The 21,798-nt window shown below is 41.9% G+C and overlaps 1 protein-coding gene across 5 annotated transcripts in view; it reads right to left on the bottom strand.

The window, feature by feature from the left end:
- DAB1 (DAB adaptor protein 1) overlaps positions 1-21,798 on the bottom strand; it is a 1,311,411-nt gene that overhangs the window by 1,116,440 nt on the left and 173,173 nt on the right. The window lies entirely within an intron of this gene.

Genomic DNA, 21,798 nt, shown 5'->3' with positions numbered 1-21,798 from the left:
CCCAGTCCCCAGAAGAGTGCCGGCTACATTTTGTTGTTCTTCAGTTGTTTTCTAGTCACGTTCAATCCTCCATGACCTCATTTGGAGTTTTCTCAGCAGAGATACTAGAGTGGTTTCCCATTTTCTTCTCCATTTCATTTTACTGATGAGCAAACTTGAGGCAAATAGGGTTAAGTGACTTGCCCAGGGTCCTACAGCTCCTATGTGTCTGAGGCTGGATTTGAATTCAGGAAGCTGTCTTCCTGATTCCAGGCTCCAAAAACTCTATCCACTGTGCCACCTGGCAGCCTGGTATATAGCATATCCTTGTTGGTGTTTGTTGAGTTGAATTGGTTTTAATTACCTACCCTAAATATCCTTAGTTTCTCAATGGGTCCTCCACATGACATAATTTTCAACACCTCACCATCCTCCGTTGTTTCTGTTTGTCAATTACCTTGCAAAGCAACCACCATGTTGCCTACTTCTTGATCCCACTGGAATGTGAGCTCTTTGAAGACTGGGACAGTTCCTTTCCCGTCTTTCTATTCCCAGATTCTAGCATACCACCAGGCACAACGAATTCATTGAATTCTTCACTTATTGATTTAGGAGATAGCTCCTAGGAACTTGTCTGAGTTAGGTAGAAGTTAAGTGACCTTCTGAAGGATACACAGTAAGTGTCAGAGAGAGGATTAAAACCCAGGCCTTTCCAACTCCAAATCCAGAACCCTTGGCACTATAGAATGTTGTTTCCTTCCCTTTTACCTGTACCCAAGAGTTGGGATCAAGATAAAATGAAAGCAATGGTGGGGGGTGGGGTAATAGGGAGAGAAAAATTTTTTTTTTTGGTCATTGAAAAAATAAGATTTTATTTTTAAAAGGATCAAATTATATGTGGCATCTGAAGGACACTATAAACCATAAACCAGTCTACAAATGCTGGCTGCTATCACTATTTCTATGCGATCCAATCCTGCCTCTAACACTTAGTGGTCATGAGACTAGGGATATACCATGTACTAGAGAAGGGGCTGGCAGATATATCTGATAGGAGAAAAGACTAACTCGAGAGAAAAGACGGTAAGCCACAACAAGTTCTAGGTCCAGAAAGTCTTTCAGATAACAGCTCTCAAACTAGAAGGGACCTTCAAGGTCATAGTAATAGGGGTTAGAGCTGGAAGGGAACCCAGAGACCACTTACTCCAATACCCTCATTGTCTAAAGAAGGAAACTGCGGTCCATGGAGATGAAGTGATTTGCCAGTGTCATCTGGGCTACCACAAGAGATTGGTCACTCCTCTGAGGCTCATTTTCCCCACTGATAGAGTACAGATAGCAGCACTTATAACAACTAACTCACAAGATTGTTGCTGAGGAGCAACTTCTTTTAAAACACTGTTTTATTGCAAGCTATCATGATGCTTATTTATATTCTCCCACTTAGGTGGCAGCTCAGTTGAGCCTTTTCCTCAGTGTCCCTTCACATTTTAATGTCTCCTGGCCCTCCATGCCTAACTCTATGATAAAATTAACACTAAAAAATCCTTACACATAAGCAAATCCCTTGCATTTCATATTATGCAATTTCTTTATTTCTGGTCAGTCATATATCTTAGCAATTCTCCCAGTTAGGTGTGTTGACAGATGGGAAGAGGGGATCATTCTAACTCAGGTTTCCTCCATTGATCCCCTTGCAACTAACCAAAGCTACATTTCTCCCCATACCAAATCTGGTGTTGTTATATTGGGTGAGATACTAGAACCCATGATTGAGAAAGGATTAGGGGCAGCTAGGTGGTGCGGTGGATAGAGCACTGGCCCTGGATTCAGGAGGATCTGAGTTCAAATCCCACCTTGTACACTTGACACTTACTAGCTGTGTGATCCTGGGCAAGTCACTTAACCCTCATTGCCCTGCCCCCCCCAAAAAAAAAAGAGGGAGAGAGAGAAAGGATTGGGAATCTTTAGCTTGTGGGGAGCCTTGTATGGGGCAACTAGATGGCACAGTGGATAGAGTGCAAGTCCTAGAAGCAGTAAGACTCAATTTTTTAATTCAAATCTGACTTCACACACTAACTAGCTGCATGACTCTGGGCACATCACTTAATGCTGTTTGCCTCAGTTTCCTCATCTAGCATGAGCTGGAGAAAGAAATGTCAAACCCTTCCAGTATCTTTGCCAAGACAACCCCAAATGGGGTCACAAAGAGTCAGATACAACTGAAATGACTGAATAGCAACAAAGACTTGTATAATGGAATGAAGACCAGAAATTAGGAAAGCTAGATTCCAGACTTAGCCCTGCCATTGAGTGATCTAGAGTACTTGAAAAATTATATCATCCCCTGTTGCCTCAGTTTCCTCTTATATAAGAAACAGGTTGTAGAATTCAATGAGCTCTAATGTCCCTTTCATTTCTCTGGGTCTCTGTTATAAAATCCATTCCAGCTCTAACATTTCTAAAACAGAGTAATTAGTTTAGAGCTGAAAAGGACCTTAGAAGTCATCTGGTCCACCTCCTTCATTTTACAGATGAGGAAAATAAGACCTAAAAGGTTCATTGAACATTCCCTAGATTTCAATTAGAAGGCAACAGAGCAGAGATTTTAACCCAGGTCTTCTGACTCCAGGCCCAGTGCTCTATCCATTGTGTTACCCTTCTCATTCTAATATTCTGTGTTCTATATGCAATCCTTCTTTGTTCCATGTATTGCCTTCATAAGCTTGGGAAAGATGAACTCTATCTCCGTATGGATCAGTTTCCTCACCTGTAAAATGAGGAAACTGGAGTAGATGACCTCTAAGGTCCATTTCAGCTCTAGACACACAATCTGGTGATAACATTCCAAGGTCCCTTCAGGCTTTAATTGAATATTTCATTAGAATCCTAGCATGTCAGCTGGAAATGACCATAAAATGTGGAGAACATATAATCATTCATTCACTCATTGAGCAAACAGCCATTAGGTGTTTAAGAAATGTTTATTCAATGAATGAATGATTATAGGTTTGAACATTTTATGGTCTAAGGTCCTTCCAGCTGGCATTCATTTAGAAGTCTGGGTTTAACTTGGCCCCTCCTCAAATGTGGACCCCTGGAAGCTATAGCTTTGCTCAAGGAAAACATCTATTCCAAACCACAACTCACGGCCCCGATTCATACTGCTCCTTTTATTAGACCAAACCAGAAGATCACATGAACACTAAACCAAGTCACTTACTTAAACACAATAAGTCAATGACAACGAAAATCCATCTCCCCACCACCACCACCACCCATGGAGTGGTTAAGTCGGCAGCCTTTGTCTGTTATTATTGTTTTGGCTATGAAACTTGCTTTCCCCAACTACAAACTTCATAGAATTCAGAGAAAAAGCAGGGGTTTTTATAATTTCCCTCTACAAATCTTAAGAAGCACAAATTCTTAAGAAGCACAAATGAGATGCCCACAACCACACAATCACACCTATGAAGCCCCATGCATGCAAAGCCCAGATACATGCAAAGGCAAAAACCCCAATAGAAGTAGTGTTCCTTGGGCCACTGGCCCTGAAGCAGATGTATACCACCATCATCATACAGGAATGCCTCCTTAGGAGAGTCACATCCCCAGCAGCTATCTCTGCCAGCATTGAAACACCCATACAGTCAACATTCACAATTCCTGCAGAACCAACTAGGAAATGTATTGCCACAAAATTGTCAAATTGGCATTGTCCTCAATATTGTCAAATAACTCAATGTTAGACATACAGAGATAGGAGTGCAATGACACTAAAGAAAATGTGTTTTTATAGAAGTTTTAGCTCACCATTATAATCCAGACAAACTAGGCCACTTGCCCTTACCATCTGCCTTACACCCTAAGGACCACCATATCATTCCATCTACCCTATATATGACCCCGCCCTATAGGTTGCTTCCTCCATTAGGATGGAAGTTTTTCAAGAGAAGATATTATATCACATCTCTATTTGTATCCCTAATGCTTAGAACGATGCCTAGCACAGAGGGAGGGCTTAATAAATACCCATGCTTTCATTCATCCTTAAAGTGGAAGTATACAGGAGTAGTAACCTTCTAACTGTACCCCACACTAGTGTTCTCTCCATTCTTTCATGCTCCCATTTGACAGACTTAGGCATGTGTTGCATCACCTTCTTAGACTGTAAGCTGCATAAAGGTAGGCACTATGCCACATTAATCTGATACCTCACCCAGTACCCAACACAAAACTGCACCCAACAGATAATGACATTAGTAATTCTTGAATTGAATTGCTTGCTTTATTCGATTGCATTTTTGCTGTGCTACAATGGGAAGAATTCTGACTCTAGAGCCAGATGCTCTGGGTTTAAATCCTGATGTTGATGCTTACTACCTGTTACCTTAAGTCACTTAACTTCAATGGACCTCAGTTTCCTCAACTATAAAGTAAGGCATTTGGACTAGGTAGCTTCTAAAGTCATCTTCAGCTTAACACCTATGATTTCACTAGAGTCAAGGCACAAAGACATTAGATTCTGCAAATCCCCAATCATTGAAATCTACCCCTCAAAAACCAAATTTACCAAGCTTAAGGCTAAATCAAGAAAATGAATGTGCATGTGGCAAAATGGAAGTCTGGGAATAAACATAGGGATAGAGCAGTGGACTTAGAGTTGGGGAGACTTGGATTAAAATTTGAAGGCAAGGGGGCAGCTAGGTGGCTCAGTGGATAAAGCACCAGCCCTGAATTCAGGAGGACCTGAGTTCAAATCCAGCCTCAGACACTTGATACTAACTGTGTGACCGTGGGCAAGTCACTTAACCCTCATTGCCCTGCACAAACAAACAAACAAAAAATTTGAAGTCAACTCGATGGCTCAGGGGATAGAACACTGGAATGAGAATGACCTGAATTAAAACCCTGCCTCAAACACTTAGAAGCTGTGTGACTTTGGGCAAATCTCTTAACTCTCCAAGTCCAAGTTTACTCATCTGTAATAGCATCAACTTTGTAGGGTTGCTAGAAGGACCAAATGAGATACGCAAAATTCATATGCAAATGAAACATGCAAAATCCATATGTAAATGCAATATGTAAAATGTTTTGCAAATTTTAAAGCACTATCTAAAAGCTGGCTTTTGTTGTGGCTGTTTTTATTATCATTATTATTATTCCACCTCTGATATTTACTAGCTGTGTGACCAAGGCAAGTCACTTAACTTCTCTGTGCCTCAGTTTCCTCATCTGTAAAATGGGATTAAGAGTAGTATCTACATCCCAGAATCATTGTGAAGACCATATAAATTAAGGTCCCCAAAGCATAATAGAAATGTGAGTTCTAATGCCCTGTTAGCCAGGTAGAAATCTGTCTGTTCAGGAGCGGCTGGATTCACAGCAGCCAGATCTTCCTTGATGAGCCAAGTGACAGGCACCGAGCCATTTCCAATCCCCTGAGCCCTCCCACTTGGAATTTCCCTCATTATTGGTCATGTAGATTTTTTCCCCTATGATAATGAGATTTCATGAGAGGCAACCACACAGAAAGACAGCCACAGAGAGTTAAGCCTTCTACCTTGGCTGAGTTCCTAACCTTCCATTTTGTATAAATTTGCTTTAAATTGCCATGAATAATTGTCTTCTAGAATTTAAGAAACACAGAATGCTGGCACCAGGAGGGACTTCAGGTTACTCTTTTATCTAAGCCACTTATTTTACACATGAGGAAACTGAGGCTTGTTCAGTGTCAAACAAGTAGTAAATAGTAGGTCAGAAGCCCCGAATTCAAGACAGTTATAGTGCCACCATATAGAGGAGAACAGCCTTAATCTCAGCTAGCCATTCCTTCTAGTCCAGAATTACCATGTTTTCAGATGTTTACATGTTCTCTCTGCTCCCCCAACCCAGGCCCCCAAGTATAAACTCCTTGAGGCCAGGAAATCCTTTGCTCTTGTTTTCATACTCCTGATTCCTTGTACACAGAAGGTACTTACTACATGTGTTTATTATTATCTCATTTGATCCTCACAGTAACCTAGCAATGTAGGTGCTGCTGTCCCTGCCAAACTCCAAGTCTGATTCTCAATATATTATGCCACACTGTCGCCATCAGGATGAGGTCACAGTAGGAGGCGGGGGGGGGGGGGGTGACGATGGCTACAACCATAAAAGTTGGAATAGAAGCCAGGGAATTTAGGCCAAGTATTTACAGTTAGTGGAGGCAGCTAGAAACAGGGGCCAGAGTGATGGCAGGAACCAAAGGGTTAAGCCCCCAGAGAAGTACAGTGTGCATATGCCCAGGGGAATCAGATTAGCCCTTCACCAATTCTGCATGGAAGGATATCCGAATGCAGGGACAAGAGGACCCACAGAAGATGACCTACATGGGCAGTGTGAACACAGGCACAGAGAGTCAGATGATGTAATCCTAAAAGTAGTGGCAGGCCAGATAAAACAGGAACATCCAACGCTGCCTAGATTGGGAGATGAGCCTGCATACTAATGACTCCTTCAGTAAATGCTTAATAAGTGCTTGCTGACTGACTGACAGACTGAATTCATGTGGTTCTCCAAAGGAGAGCCGGTGGTGCCAAACAGGGACATAAAATCAGCAATAGACCCGTAGGTCACAGAAGGCAACAGCAAGATTAGCATAAGAGAAACCATGAAAGCAATGTCTAACAATGGAACCAGAACTGATGAGCAATCATGTACAACCCTATGTCATGGAGGAACAAACGTGCACCTCACTGGTACTGTAAGTCATAGGGACTGTCCAAGTGCAGTGTTGGGGGTATAGGGGTAGGGTGGGGAGGGGGAGTCGTATGAATCTCCAGAAACCCCAAGAGGTACAGATGTAAAATACTGAGTCTTAAGGACTACATAAGTGCCCATGAAAAGAGCCTTGAGTTTATTTGAATGCCTAGAGGCTTAGGAAGGATTCCTTTCTGAATTTTTATTGTATTAATAAAACCTTTTCTATATTTTCTATTCTTATTAGCCTGGGTGTTTGCAGAGGATCTGAATTCTCTTTTCATTAAAAAAAATATATTTGGTTCTAATGTTCCAAGGATTTAAAATGGGGTACAAGACAGAGTGACTGATGGATACCCTTAAATTGTACCCATGTCCTCATGTCGAGAACATCGGGATGACAGAAGTAACATCAGTTTGCTAACAAAGGTTCCTTTGGCAAGAAGAGCTAGCACATACTGGTCAAGGCCCCTTTTGCTTCCCAGAGGAAAAGGTGTGTCAGAAGTTCAGGTCTCCATAAAACCTTTCATTCTGGCTATTATTACCAACCTCTAACCCTGCTGCACGTTTTCCCAGAAGTGCTATTAAACTGCAAGGAAGACATGATGCCCCTCCCAGGCTGCCCTCTGGTGAAGATACTAATGAGAAAAGCCTTGAGCAAAATGTGGGCCAGACAGAATCAAAAACCACTCTCTCCATTGTTAGCCTATGGATGTCTGAGGCTTGGAAAGATGTGAAAATGAAAAAAAAAAAAGATTTTTTAAAAATTTCATTTTTACATTATTAGAGACAAATGTGACAAAGTATGGGGAAGGCTTTGTAGCCATAAAGCAATACATAAATGGGAATTATTGCCATTATTATTACCAGCCCAGAAAGACACATGACACAGGAGAATCACACACATTCACCCTTTACAAGCATCAGCCTACAACATTAATGAAGGTCTGTACATGCCATAGGTTAAGAAATCTTAAGCACATTGAAGGAAATAAATGTGTCACTAAATCACTCATGACCTTAGACAAACTGCTACCCTTTTTTGGACCTCAATTTACTTTATAGTAAAATAATTACAATAACAACAGTAAATAATAATAATGTAATATTTATATAGCACTTTATGGTGTGCAAAGAGCTTAACATAAGTTGACTCATTTGCTCTTCACAACAATTCTGTGAAATAGATGGCATTATTTCCTCAATTTTACACAAGAGGAAACAGAGGTTAAGTGACTTGCCCAGGGTCATGCAAGTAGGGAATATGTGAGACAGGATTTGAACTCAGGTCTCGTGTTTTCTACATTTTAAATTCCTTTCAAGATCTTGCATGTTATATTCCAAGGTCCCCTCCAGCTCTGACATCCTATGTTCTAAGGTTCAAGTAATGGTGATCTATTGTAATGAGGGACATAGTCCTTTGGGTATGTGCAATATGCTCTCCATGCTACTGAATCATGTGGTAGACTTGGCATCCCTGCTTCTCTGGAAATGTAACAGGCATACAGAGATTATGTCTGCTTGTTACAGTATGAAAATAACCCTTCTTTTTTAAATTGGTGGCTAAACTGGAACTGCGGTGTATACAAAATATGTGGCAGAGGAGCTTTGGCCTCTGGCTTTCTCTGACTCTTATTGAGGGAAGAGGATAAATGATGGTGGACCTCTGGGTTGCTCCTTCTCCCACCTGGGCTCATGTGGCCATAAGCACATGGAACCCCTCTTTCTTGCATTTGTTCTTTCCTCATCTTAAATAAATCAGAGGGAGAGTGGATCACAGCATGACCTTGTGTATTTCAAAAGGTCAGGGGTTAAGGAGCTCTCGTCCATAGCAGAGATTTGCCAGTAGCTGAGCACAGTGAGGAGTCAGCCCTGAGGAAGAACCTGCCTGCCATAGTCCAACAGTGAACCGAATTAACCCAGAGTTCTGAAAGCTAGTTTTGTTGTTGTTCAGCTGTTTCTGTCGTGCCCTACTCTTTATGACCCCATTTGGGGCTTTTCTTGGAAAAGTTACTGGAGTGGTTGACCATTTCCTTCTCCAGCTCATTTTACAGATGAGGAAACTGAGGTAGAGTTAACTGACTTGCCCAAGGTCACACAGCTACTAAGTATAAAAGGCTGAATTTGGACCCACGTCCTCCTTACTCCAGGGCTGGCACTCTATCCGCTGTGACACCTAGCTCTCCTCCAAACAAGTTAGTGACTCATAGGATGTGGTAACCCTAGTAGTCAGCTTGATCTGAGAAATATCATGTGTGAGATTGCTCTCCCCAGAGACTAGGAAGTCAGGGGGAATAGTATGCCTCAGGCCAGGGAGATGTTTGTAATTTCTATTTTTGCTCTATCTTCTCGGTGAAAATTGTTCTGTAAAAGCTAATTGTTGTTCATTGATTACTGATGATATCAATAAGCAATTAAAAAGTTAGGTGATATTGAAGAGGTAACGGGTCAATTTGTCCTGGAGGAATGCACTAGATAGCAGCTCTGATAGCCTTGGAGAAGGCACCATAGCCAAGAAGTAACCTAGGCTTACCCCTAGAATTCTAACAAGAGTTGTAGCCTCCATTGGAACCTGACCCACCAGGGTCAGGAAGCAGGGAGGATTGGGAGAGTAGCTCCAGAGCTTATATGTGCTACCTTGTTTTAATATTTGTACTATCAGGAACATTTTATGGTCTATATCACAAAATCCCATGTTCTACATTCTGTTCAACTCTACCACTGAATGTTCTGACTTTTTGTTTCAGTTCCCTCCCATGTCTGAATTTCTATGCTATATGTTCCAACTGTCTATGTTCTGATGCCCAATTTTAACACTCTATATTCTGATGTTCTGCATTCAACATCCCTTCTAGCAATAGCACTCTAAGTTCTGAGGTTCTTTACATCTCTAACATTTCATCATCTAAGGTCCATTTCAGGTCTGATGTTGAGTTCTAGCATTGCTTTGAGCATTCTAAGTGAACATTCTAAGTTCTAAGGTTCTGTACAACTTGAACATTCCATCTTCTAAGCTCCCTTCCTTCTCCTACAATCTGTAGCCTAATGCTATAGGATAATTATATTTAGGATTGCATGACATATTGACAATCCTCTAGTCCAACACCTTCAAAGCAAAGGACTTGATCCTAGTCACCGAAATCATATAAGGTAGAGCCAATACTCAAAACCCTTGTCTCATGATTCAAGTCCCAGTTCTTATCCCACTACTCCACAATTGTCTCCTCAATTCTTTAGAAATACTTATAATAACTGCCAGGTCACTGGTTGCACCAAGATATAAAGTACTATGATTTGCTCATTGGCCATCCTGTCATAAAACTCTTTGGCACCAAGAAGATATTTTCCCATAGTGACAGCGAGTCTAATAAGAGCAGCAGATGACAGTAAAAAGCAAGTTTATTTCCTATAATTTGCAGAAATCCTTTTTTTGCCTATAGGATAAATAAGAGACCTCTGTGAATTACCAGGCAAAAATGTTGCTGAAGCAGCCTGGTAGCTCAAAAGACAGGGGGAGAAATGGCCATTTGGAAGACAGAGCCTAGAGTCAGCCAAGCAAATAATTCATCATCATCATAATAAAGACAACAATAGAAATGATAGAAAGAATAGGAATAACTCCTATTCAGAGTACATCACTGATTCTGAGATGCTCTCTTTGCATCAAATTTGTAAGGAAGCTAACAACTATAATATTTTTGTTGTTTCTTTTTTGGACTAGGCTTGTGATTTCATAGGTATGGAGAATTCCCAGGAAGAAATGACCTCCACTAATGCCCCTTCTCTTTAAAATTGGATAGAGCACCAGCCCTGGAGTCAGGAGTACCCAAGTTCAAATCCGGCCTTAGACACTACAACTTACTGGCTGTGTGACCCTGGGCAAGTCAACCCCAATTGCCTCACCAAAAAAAAAAAAAATCTTAGAGAGTGCCTGGGGCATCAAGAGATTAAATAACTTGCCCACTGTCATCCAGGTTGGAAATGGAACTGGAATCCAGCATTTCTTGACTCTGAGATCTGTTCTTTATGGCTGTGCTTAGACTAGCTGTCTAATCAATGTGTATGTGAAAGGTCTATGTGCCAGAAACTGTGTTAGGTGCTGGGAACATGAAATGAAGAAGGAAATTGTCCCTGCCTTCAAAAAGCTTACATCACCATCAATAATAATAAGAAGAAATAATATTGTAATAATAGTAACAGTAACAACAATAACATTTATAAAGCAATCTATTTTCCATATGATAAACCATTTTGTAAGCCAGTATGAGCCTGCCAACAACCTTGTGATACTTGTAATACCTACAGGTATTATTTTCATATTCTATGGATGAGGAAAATGAAACTAAGAAAGCTTAAGTGAATAGTCTATGGTCAATGAATCATTTCAGTGTCTATGTTGGATGTCAAGAACAAACTAGCCCCCCCACTAATTGTGGATGCTCCCCAAGGTTCCACCCTCCTCTCCTCCTTCTATGCCTTCATAGTAACCTTATATACTTAAAACTCTATGAAGATGACTCCCACATGTATATTTTGGTCCCAAGTTTCATTCTGACAACACAAATTGCCTATTGGGAATTCCAAATGACTTGGCCTTTAGGCATTTCAAACTCAACATTTCCAAACAGAACTCCTTTTTTCCCTCTGCCATATCCTCCCTCTTTCAAATCCCCCAAAGGCTCCACCATCCCTTTAGTTTCCCAGGTTCATAACCTTGGCATTACTCTGGCTGCCTTCTTCTTCTTCACTTTACATATATCCCCTCATTGCACACATACTTGTTTTCTCCCTCACTAGAATATTTGCTTATTGTATTTACTCTAATGTACTTATAATTCTAAGGATACAAAGCTATGATGTGGCCCATAAATAATTTCAGTCCCTGTATCCTTATTCCCAGAACATCACAGTGCCTGCCATACAGTATATGGTTAATATTTGTTGATTGACTGAGGGCTGCTGATCTTTCTACAAGGAATCCAACAAAAAGCTGGACAGACTTAAAGGAAACTGCATGCGTGAGTACTGCACAAAGAAAGGCAAAGATAGCCCAACAGACAGACAGACAGACAGGCTCTGTGAGTTATCCCTTTAGCACACATGTTCTCTAAGTGGAGATAAGAATAGCTATTCCCTGGCCTCTATATGCACTTGTGGAAGAATGCATCTCAGATCTGTCATGGGGAGGAGAGAGGGGAGTGGCGCTTGTTATACTTCAGGCCTCACTCACCCTTCTCAGGATATATCTTTGGTAAGAACTAATTGATGTAAAATGTTTGGTTAGTATTGGGAGGCTCCTCAACTGGTTACACTATATTAGGAAAGGAAATACACTGAATGGGTGCTTTTCGATGATATTATTAAATGCCCCCAACAACTCAGAATTACTCAAAGAATACTGAGGGGAGAAGGACTAGCCTCCTTCTGAGAACACAACCTGAAGATATAAATGGGATTAGGGGAGTGATTCCAGAGCCATATTACCAATTCTATTTCCAATGGGCTAAGCCAGGGGGTTATCAACCCACGGCCCAGTACAACCTATATGCTAAGGATGTCCTGTACATTGTTGAATACAGCAATACTTAATGTAAATGTGTAAAAAAAACATTCTTAGCTCAACAGCATAAACAGGCAATGGATAAGATTTGGCCCACTGGTGCTAGGTTGCCGATGCCTGGACCAGGGTGGTGATTTGTACACAAGGGATACAGAATGTGTACAGAAGGTGCAGAGGCAGGTTGTGGGTCTATGAGGGAAAACTTCTGAATTAGTAGATTTATTCAAAAAGTGGAAAGTAGCAGCCTTGGGAGGAATGAGCTCCCCATTACTGGAGGTCTTATAGAGCAGGCTGGAAGACCAATCCATCAATTGATCTGGACACTAGAATTCAAAGACAAATGCTTAAGAGGCCCTAGTCTTGTACAAACTCGATGAGTTTGTATTCTAACAAGGCAGACAATATGCACACATCAAGGTAAAGAAATATAGGGTGCTATTGAGGCTTCATGGCAAAGGGGCAGCTTGGTCTAAGGAGGGAAGGAAACAGAGATTCCAAGGGTAGGAGTGAGGAGCCAAGGCATTCTGGACTTAGGCAATGGCAGTGCAAAGGTGCAGGAGATGGGGTATCATGTGTATGTCAGGGACAGCAGGAAGGTCAGTCTGACTGGACACTGCAAAATATGGAGGGGGATAATGAGTAAAAGACTGAAAGAGCAAGAAGGGTCCAATTAGGAAGAGTATTTAATGTCAGGTAGAGCAGTTTCTATTTGAATTAGGATGTAATAGAGACCTGCCTAGTGGAGTTTACTGTGGGAGTCTTTGGCTGTAGCTTACCAGCATTTTGGCAGCAATGTGGAAGATGGGTTGGGTTGTTGTTGGGGTTGTGATAGAGGGGTTCCTGCTTCACCCAAGGTTTTGTCTCAAGGATGTCAGGGTTCCTTTGTAACCTCGCCATTCTATGAAATGTTTGCTGAATGAGTGAAAGCATTTCCCCCTACTGCATTGATTAGAATCCACATGGCTGGCCTTCCAGTCCAGAGCAAGGATAATTGGCATGACTTCATGGATCCCATAAACTGAGACAGTCACTCACCCTTTTACTCCTTCCTCTGCCACAGCTAGGTGTGCCTCGTTATTCCACCACCTTCCTCCAATGTATTTGTCTGTTTCTAAGCACAAATTCATCTTTGCTTTAAACTCATTTATGTCATCTGCCCCCACTCGATCACCCATGCCAGAATGTTGCCCATTCCAATAATTCTTTCCTGGGAAAGGGACATTTTCCCCCCAGTAATCAAGAAGGCACAATTGATTCAAAGTGTTAATATTTGCTCGCCACTGAGACTATCTCAGGGCCTCATAATTCATCCAAATGCCACGGGCTGCTGCACGGTACATGTCGGGTGCCTGATTGCTAGTGCATGAGCTCACGGCCAAGCCCAGAAAACACACTGTACTTGGGTAAACAAAATCTCATCAGTGGGAGATGTTTTCCCATGCCTTTGGCTTGCTGACATATACAGATGAGGAACTGCATAAAGTGGTTATAATGGAAACCTGGGACATACACAAGGCAGAGAATCAGGGCTAATGACTCCTGCATTTGGAAGAAAATGCTAAGAGGTCACTTCCTCCATCTCCTACCTTCACAAAGGAGTCCAGCAACAACATCCAAGGCAGATCTAGCTAATGAATGCATGAAAATCATTAGTCAAGAGCTTGTTAGGTATTCAGCACTGTGGTCAGCACTGGAAATCCAAATTAAGAAAAGCAAGACAGGACCTGACCACAAAGAGCTTACATCCTAAAGGAAGAAGGTGATACAGACAAGGAATGGCTAGGGATGGGTGTTTGGGTCTGAGAAGTTACAGGGATGGTGAGGAGAGCATCAATTAATTGACACACTCTGTCTATGTTGTCTTCATTTGATTACTGTTTGCCAATCAGCAGAGCACAGCCTCAGGGTGGGAGCTGGAGATCTTGCTTAGAGGTGGAAAGTGGAGGGGCAGAGTGACATGTTAGGAAGATGACCAGTGTGCAGTGTGGTTGACAGTGGATCTGGTTAGATATGGTAAATGATCATCAATTTGGAGAGCTGGGCCAATGTATTTATTTAGCAACCAAACAAAGAGCAAACATTTATTATGGACCTACTGCCTAATCTATAGAGAAATCTTGCTGATAATTAAACCAGAAGGTATAGACATGAGTGGGATTTCTGGACTTGGAGTCAGAATACTTGGTTCAAGTCCTTCCCCTGACTTGCCCTGGCAGGGTGACCCTGAGCAAGTCCCCTCAGTACTCCTAGGCCCTACTTTCTTAAACTGTGGGCCAAAACCCCATATGGGGGTCCCATAACTGAATGTGGGGGTCACAAAAAATTTGACAACAGTAAAAGGTTATGTATACCTATTTGATTTACCTATATACCTGGGGTCACAGAAAAATTTCTCTAGCATAAAGGGGTCACAAGCAGACAAAGTTTAAGAAGCCCTGCCCTAGGAACTCTCTAAGACAGTAAGTTGCAAACAAGGTTACCACCTGCCTAGGTAGAAGGTATCCACTCCCCCGGGAACTACCTAAAGCTCTCCTCACAACAAACAAGAAGCAGGGAGAATGTATAGAAATATATCTGTTTTACAGATGAGGGAAGTAAGGTTCAGAAATATCAAGACACTTAACCATTGTCAAACAATGAATAAACATTTAATCCAGGATGTGACCCTCCTCTACCCCCTCCGAATGCAGGGCTACTCCCATTGCCTCTCCAAACACCACAGACCATTTCGTACAACACCCGTATTTTACAGATGAGCAAACCAAAGTTCAAGGCAAGTGAAGGGATTTTCCAAGGTCACTCACCTATGAACCCAGTATCCCAGGCTAGAGTTAGAGCTAGAAGAGCCCTCAGCAGGCACCCAGACTAACGCCTTTATGTGACAAATGAAGAAATGGATGTTCCCAGAGGTTAAAGGATTGGCTTCACATCACCCAGGTAGCAAGAAACAGAGGTGAGAACTGAGCCCAGGTCCTCCAATTCCACATCTCACCCTGCTTTCCACTGGATAATGTTGCCTTTATTTTCAGTGCCCGTGGCACATCTCTCAGGAAAACATTAGCTCCTTGAGGGCCAAAACTGCCTCATCTGTGTCTTTGTATCCACAGGGCCATTCACTTTTGTTGGGGGTGTTACTGTTGTTTTGTATGGGGGCCCTGTCTTGTGATTTTATTGATATAGCAACTCCCCACTTAGGGAAACTCCCTCCACTGATGTGAGGAAACCCCTACTCTGTAACTTGCCTTTTAGCATTGTGTAAGGCATTGAGAGGGCCACATGACCTGCCCAGACTCACACAGACAGTTAAGGACAGGAAGGAAATACAGGTCTGTCTTACACTGAGGCAGCTCTCTATTCAAAGACATACTGTTAGGAGAAAATAAAACAATCAAGCAAGAAAGCAAGGAGGGAGGAAGGGGGAAGGGAGGAAGGAAGGGGGGAGAGAGGGAGAGAAGCAGGGAAGGAGGGAAGGAAGGAAGATGGATAGATTGATATGGATGGATAAAGAGATAGAGATCAACAAGCATTTATTTAGTGCCTACTGTGTTCTAAGAATGATTCTAAGACTAAGATAGTCCCAACCATTGAGGAATCCACAGTGTAGCCAGGAAAGACAATATGTACATATATGGAGGGTTTTACAATATCCCAGGATAATCAAGGTTGGGCTGAGCAGAGAGGCATCAGCAGTGGGTAGGGAACCTCTTTGTTGAAGGCCTTCTGAACATGTGAGCTGAACCATAAAGGAAACTAGGGATTCTGAGATGAGGAGATGAGGAGTGAACATATATACTCAACTTCAGTAGAGAAAACATCTCCGCCAGGAATTCTCTCCAGCAAAGAAAGCGTAGGCACAGAACAATCAATCGATACAAAGTGATTTGGGGGGTAGGGAGCACTTACAACTTACAAGTGAGGTAATCAGGAAAGGACATGGTCTTACAGGGTCATAGACTGGCTGGAAGGAACCTTGCAGGCCACTGAATGCAACCACTTCATTTCCTGGATGAGGAAGCTGAACTACAAAGACATTAAATGACTTGCTAAAAGTCAGATAGATGGAGATTGAACTCAACTCTTCATGTACCATTTTGCTGTCTAAGGGTACCTAAGTCGCAGAAAGAAAAAAATCTCCATCCAGAAGGAAATAACTCAGGCTAAATACTTTTAACATTGGACCCCCTAGATATCCAGGACTGCTCTACCTACATTGTCAATGAGAGAGAATATTGGGCAATCCAAAGTAAACTTGAAAGGAGAATGTATGATGTAGTACATATGTCTGTTAGGTAAGTGGGTAATATTGCAAGGCTCAAAGTCAGGAAGGACTGAGAACTCAAATACGGCCTCAGATACTTAGTGACTGTAAGTATCTGGATAAGTCACCTTTAAGTCCCTGAGCAAGTCACTTTGTCTCCCTCAGCCTTAGTTTCTTCATCTGTAAAATGGGGATTTTACAGGGTTATTGTGAGAATCAAATGAGATGATACATATATGTACTTTACAAACCTAATTAATGCTGCTACTGCTGCTAAGGATGATTCAATGGATTTGCAATCTGGAAAACATAGGTTAATATCCTACCTCAGAAATGTATTAGCTGTGTGATCCTGGACAAGTCACTTAAACTTTCTGTGACTCAGTTTCCTCACCTATAAAATGAGAGGCTTGGACTTGAGGACCTCTAAGATCCCTCTCATGTCTAAATCTATGCTATATGGGCTACATCCCCCCATTCAGTAAGCCAGAATCCCAGCACAGCCCAATATGAGGCACTTACTCACAGAAGTGGTATATACATCAATCTCAAAAATACTACAACTGGCATCTCACTCCCCAGAACCAGAGGGTCCTGAGCTGGAAGCAAGCCTTCCTGTTGGCATGCAGGTGAGGCAAGAGACCTCCTGCTGTCCTGAGCTAATCTGTCACCCAGAAAGCTAAATGAGGCTTAAGCAGACCCTGCTGAGCTACTCTGCCACTCCTCCATGGAATAAGGAGATAAGTTCATTAAGGCAGACATTCCTCTACATTAAATGATCCTTCACCCAGACTAGCTCATTATAGTTGTCAGTGTCTCTCTCATTCTGAGCTGCCACAATCTTAGGGAAATCCCTAATGCTCGGTGTCACAAGGGATGCCTGAGATGATTATAAGAGCTCACATTTACATCAGCTTTAAGGCTGAAAACTGGCTTTGGTGACAACAACCCTTCAAGAGACTCTGGGAGAGAATTAGTCTCTTTTTTTACAGATGGTATAACTGAGGCCCAGAGATTAGAAATGAGTTGCCCTAGGTCATACATTTAGTGAGCATCAAACCCAGAATTCAAACTCAGATCCTATCTGTCAGTCTTTCTACTGTACTACTGTGGTTCATACCACATGAAAGTCAGTTATTCAATTCATGGAATCATAGAAAGTCACTTAGAAGGGACTATAGCAGCCATCTCATCTAGCCAAAATTTGAAAAGAATTATTTCTATAGTTTGTACTGAGCCTCTGCTAGATAGACTCGTGGAAGCAACCCATTGATTCCATTGTTGGACAGCTCTCATTGTGAGGAACTTTTTTCCCCACAACCTCCAGTGAAAACATGTGTCTTTACAACTGCTGCCCCATTGTTGCCAGTTTTTTTGTTGGTTTTTTGTTTTTTTTAGTGAGGCAATTGGGGTTAAGTGACTTGCCCAGGGTCACACAGCTAGTAAGTGTTAAGTGTCTGAGGCCAGATTTGAACTCAGGTACTCCTGACTCTAGGGCCGGTGCTCTATCCACTGCGCCACCTAGATGCCCCCATTGTTGCCAGTTTTAATTCAGTAAGCAACTGTTAAGCACCAATGATATACAAGGTCCTACATTGTTATTCTCATATGAGAAGAATTAAGCTGAGGGATCCAGGATGTGAGCTGGGAATATGGGAGAGGTATCATGGTGAAGGTGGCATTTGGGTTACAAAAGCCACTCTGCCACACAGTGTCCCCAAAGCTGTTTTAACGTGAGGGGAGAAAGACAGTGCAGATTATCTTGTCTGGCTTTCTGTCTCTAGAAGGGAATGATTCCAAAAGATAAAACCAAGCCCCGAACACAAGCTAGAAGCAAAGCATCAGGAATATATGGATGGATTCTGGGCCCTGATGGAGGAAAATTAACTTGACATTCTGTGTGCTAAGATCCCTTCCAGTTCTTATAGCCTATGTTCTATGTAAGCCTTTGTTCTAAAGCCCTACACTCTAACATTCTATGTTCTGATTGTCCCTCAAGCTCTCACATTTTATGTGCTTATGTCTCTTCCAGGTGTGTTCTATGTATTCCCTCTGAGCTTCAATATTCTTTGTTCTAAGGTTCCTACCATCTCAGTCAATGTGCTAAGGTGTTTTCAAGTTCTAACATTCTGTGGATTGTCTAGCATCTCCTTTTCATTCATTTATCAGAATCGTTCAACATTTGTTAAATGCCTACTATGTGCCTGGCAAAGGCACGTATAGCACTAACACCATATGATGTTATGTCTCCATAATCTCATCATTCTTCCTATCATGCACTTAATATCTTATCATTCATATTAATTATACACCAGTACCTAATATTTCCCTTACTAGAGTGTAAACCCCTATGCGGGCAGAGATCTCATTTCATTCACCTCTGTATCCCTCAGCAATGAACATAGGGTTTTCTATCCAAGTTCCCTGCTCAATACATTTTGATGAACAAATGTCTATAACATGACAAATATTTAAAACTCCACATTGTTGTAAATCAACAGCATCAGAAAAATGTTCAGAAGAGAAAAATCTCCCAGGTATTTCCCACTAGGCTGAACTTTGCATCATGCCCCAGGAACCTTTTCATCCTAGAAGATACCTTCAGCCTCTGAAATTCACATCTTATCAAGACCCTCTGCCCTGGGACTCCTCCTTCTGCAGGGTGAGGAGCTCCTCCAAGAACCTCCATTTAAGCAAGGTGTTCAAGCAATCTCTTCATGTCCAACCAGGCTGAACTCTTCTGAATTTCTCCAACGTCTTCCCCCAAGCCAATATCTTCTTCTGCCCCTCCCCTCCCCCAACTTTTCAGCTTCCTTTCCTGTGTTGATTTCCCCCATTAGAATGTAAGCCCCATCAAAGTAGGAGAAATTCCTCTTTCTGTCTGAACTTGTATCCTCAGTGCATAGCAAAGTGTCTGGCACATTGGGAGCACCTGAGCACATCGGGAGCTTGTTGACTTGATGTGGTCATGTTTCCAGCCCAAATAACCATGGGACAGCTCAATGACTTGGGTTTGAATCCTGGCTGCCATCTACTAATCCTTAACAAGGCAGTTAGCCCCTCTGAGCTGCTATTTCTTCATCTGTAAAAAGGCAATAATGATGCTTGCACTGGCTACTGACAGATGTGTGAGGTGAAGAGTGGAAAGATCAACTACTTTATTGCATCCTTTTTAGACAATCCACAGAATTGGGAGGAGCCTTGGAGTTCATGCAGATAGCTTATAGGCAGCAATATCTTGCCTGTTTTATGGATGAAAAAACTGATACTCATAGATATCAAATGGTATGCCCTAAACAATATATAGATGTATACATGTGTATATATGTGTGTGTGTGTAGGCATGTATGTAAATGAATGTGTGTATATATGTATATGTGTATATATATGCATAGATAGACAAACACATACATACACATAGCCATAATGGATAGAGTGAGAGCTGAATCAGCAAAAGATATGAGATCAAACCTGACCTAGACACTTACTAGCTGTATTACCCTGAACAAATTACTTAACTGCCATCTGCCTCAGTTTCCTCAACTGTGAAATGAAGATAACAGCATCTACCTCCCAGGACTAGTTCAAGGATCAGATGATATAATATTTGTACAAAGCTTAACACTGTGCCTGGCACAGAGTAGATATTTAATAAATGCATGGTTTCCTTCCTGTTCATATGATTTTTTTTCTTTAAAAGTTTCATTGATGTCCTTTGCATTTACATCATTGTTATTTTTGGATATACCTTCAGTCACCCACCACATCCTTACCATTGAATTCTTCTTTACAACAAAGAAAAATAATTAAGTGGACATACCCAGCACAGTGACCTGAATCTAACCTCCCATCCAACATCATTATGCTTAATCCTTCACCTCTGCTGAGAAGAGGAATGTGGTTTTCATTACCTGTTCTCCAGGACCATAATTAGCTATTGTAATTGTTCAGCCTTCCTTTTAATGGTCTTTTTTGTTTCCATTAGTGTAGTCATCATTTGTGTGGTTCTCCTACTTCTACTGATTTCACTCTGTGTCAGTCTGTATGAAGTATTCCAAGTTTTTCTGAATTCCTCACATTCATCGTTTACTAGCAATGCGATTTGAACTGACATCTCCTGACTTCACTTTGGGGACTATTTTCAACATGTTAAGCTGCCTCCCTGGATAGCAGCAGATTCAGGACTAAACCCCAGTGTCATGATATAGAGACCAACATTCTTTTATCTAGCCCATTCTTTCTTCCTGGAGTCCCAACACTCTCTTCCCTCAGTACCTTGAGCTCTCAGTCATCCCAGAAGACTATGGATCAGAGACCCAGCATGACAGTAGCCAACAAGTCAGCAAAAATGGAGCCAGGATGAAAGAGATGGGAGCAGGTGTCCCATTGTGCATGCAATTTGTAAACTGCCATGTTGTGTACTGGGGACGATTACTCAGTCCTTAATGAACACACAACCAACAAGCTGTCCAAAGGATGTATAAAAATGGTAACTATTTGGAGTCTGCCACGTGCCAGAAGCAGACAACAGAGACTAACCAGTGCTTTCTCCAAATGCCTGGGGTGCAAGTCCCTATGGGACTCTTTGGTAAGGTCAAGGAGCAATGTTCTTGAGCGGAAAGATCATCTTTCTTCAATGGGACATGAGATTATAGATTTAGAGCTGAAAGGGACCTTAGGGGATATCAGATCTCATTTTACAGATTGGAAACTGAGGCCCAGAGGTGGTAAATGACCTAAGGTCACACAGGTAATAGGAAGAAGAGCCAAGATTTGGTCTAGGGACATAGAATTACGAGATCACAGATTTAAAGGTCAAAGGGAGCTCAAAGGTCAAGTGGTTCAAACCATCCCCACCCTCAATTTCATAGAAGAGGAAACTAAAGCACAAAGAAATTGTCATTTGTCCAGGGTCACACCCAAGGTACTAAGCAGCTGGGTCAGGTTTTGAACTCAGGACCTCTGAATTCAAAGCCAGCATTCTTTCCATTCCACCACACTGCCTATGTTTGAGTCCCAAGTCTGTCCCTGACACCCTATGTGACAAAGGCCAAATCACATCACTTTTCCAGACCTTCAGTATCTTCACCTGAGAAAGGGAGGCTCTATGGAGACATCTATGCTGCGAACAAAATGAAGAAGGAGCTGGGGCTGGTCCCCTCTTCTGGATCACCTTCAGATTCCCTTCGTTCCAACCCATCGGTGTACATGTTTTGCCCACTTAGTATATTATAATATCCTTGAGAATGGCATTTTTTTT

This window comes from Dromiciops gliroides, chromosome 4, assembly GCF_019393635.1.
Source record: "Dromiciops gliroides isolate mDroGli1 chromosome 4, mDroGli1.pri, whole genome shotgun sequence".
Lineage (NCBI taxonomy): Eukaryota > Metazoa > Chordata > Mammalia > Microbiotheria > Microbiotheriidae > Dromiciops > Dromiciops gliroides.
Note: the sequence above shows the minus strand (reverse complement) of the source record. Positions and strands in the feature narration are given on the sequence as shown.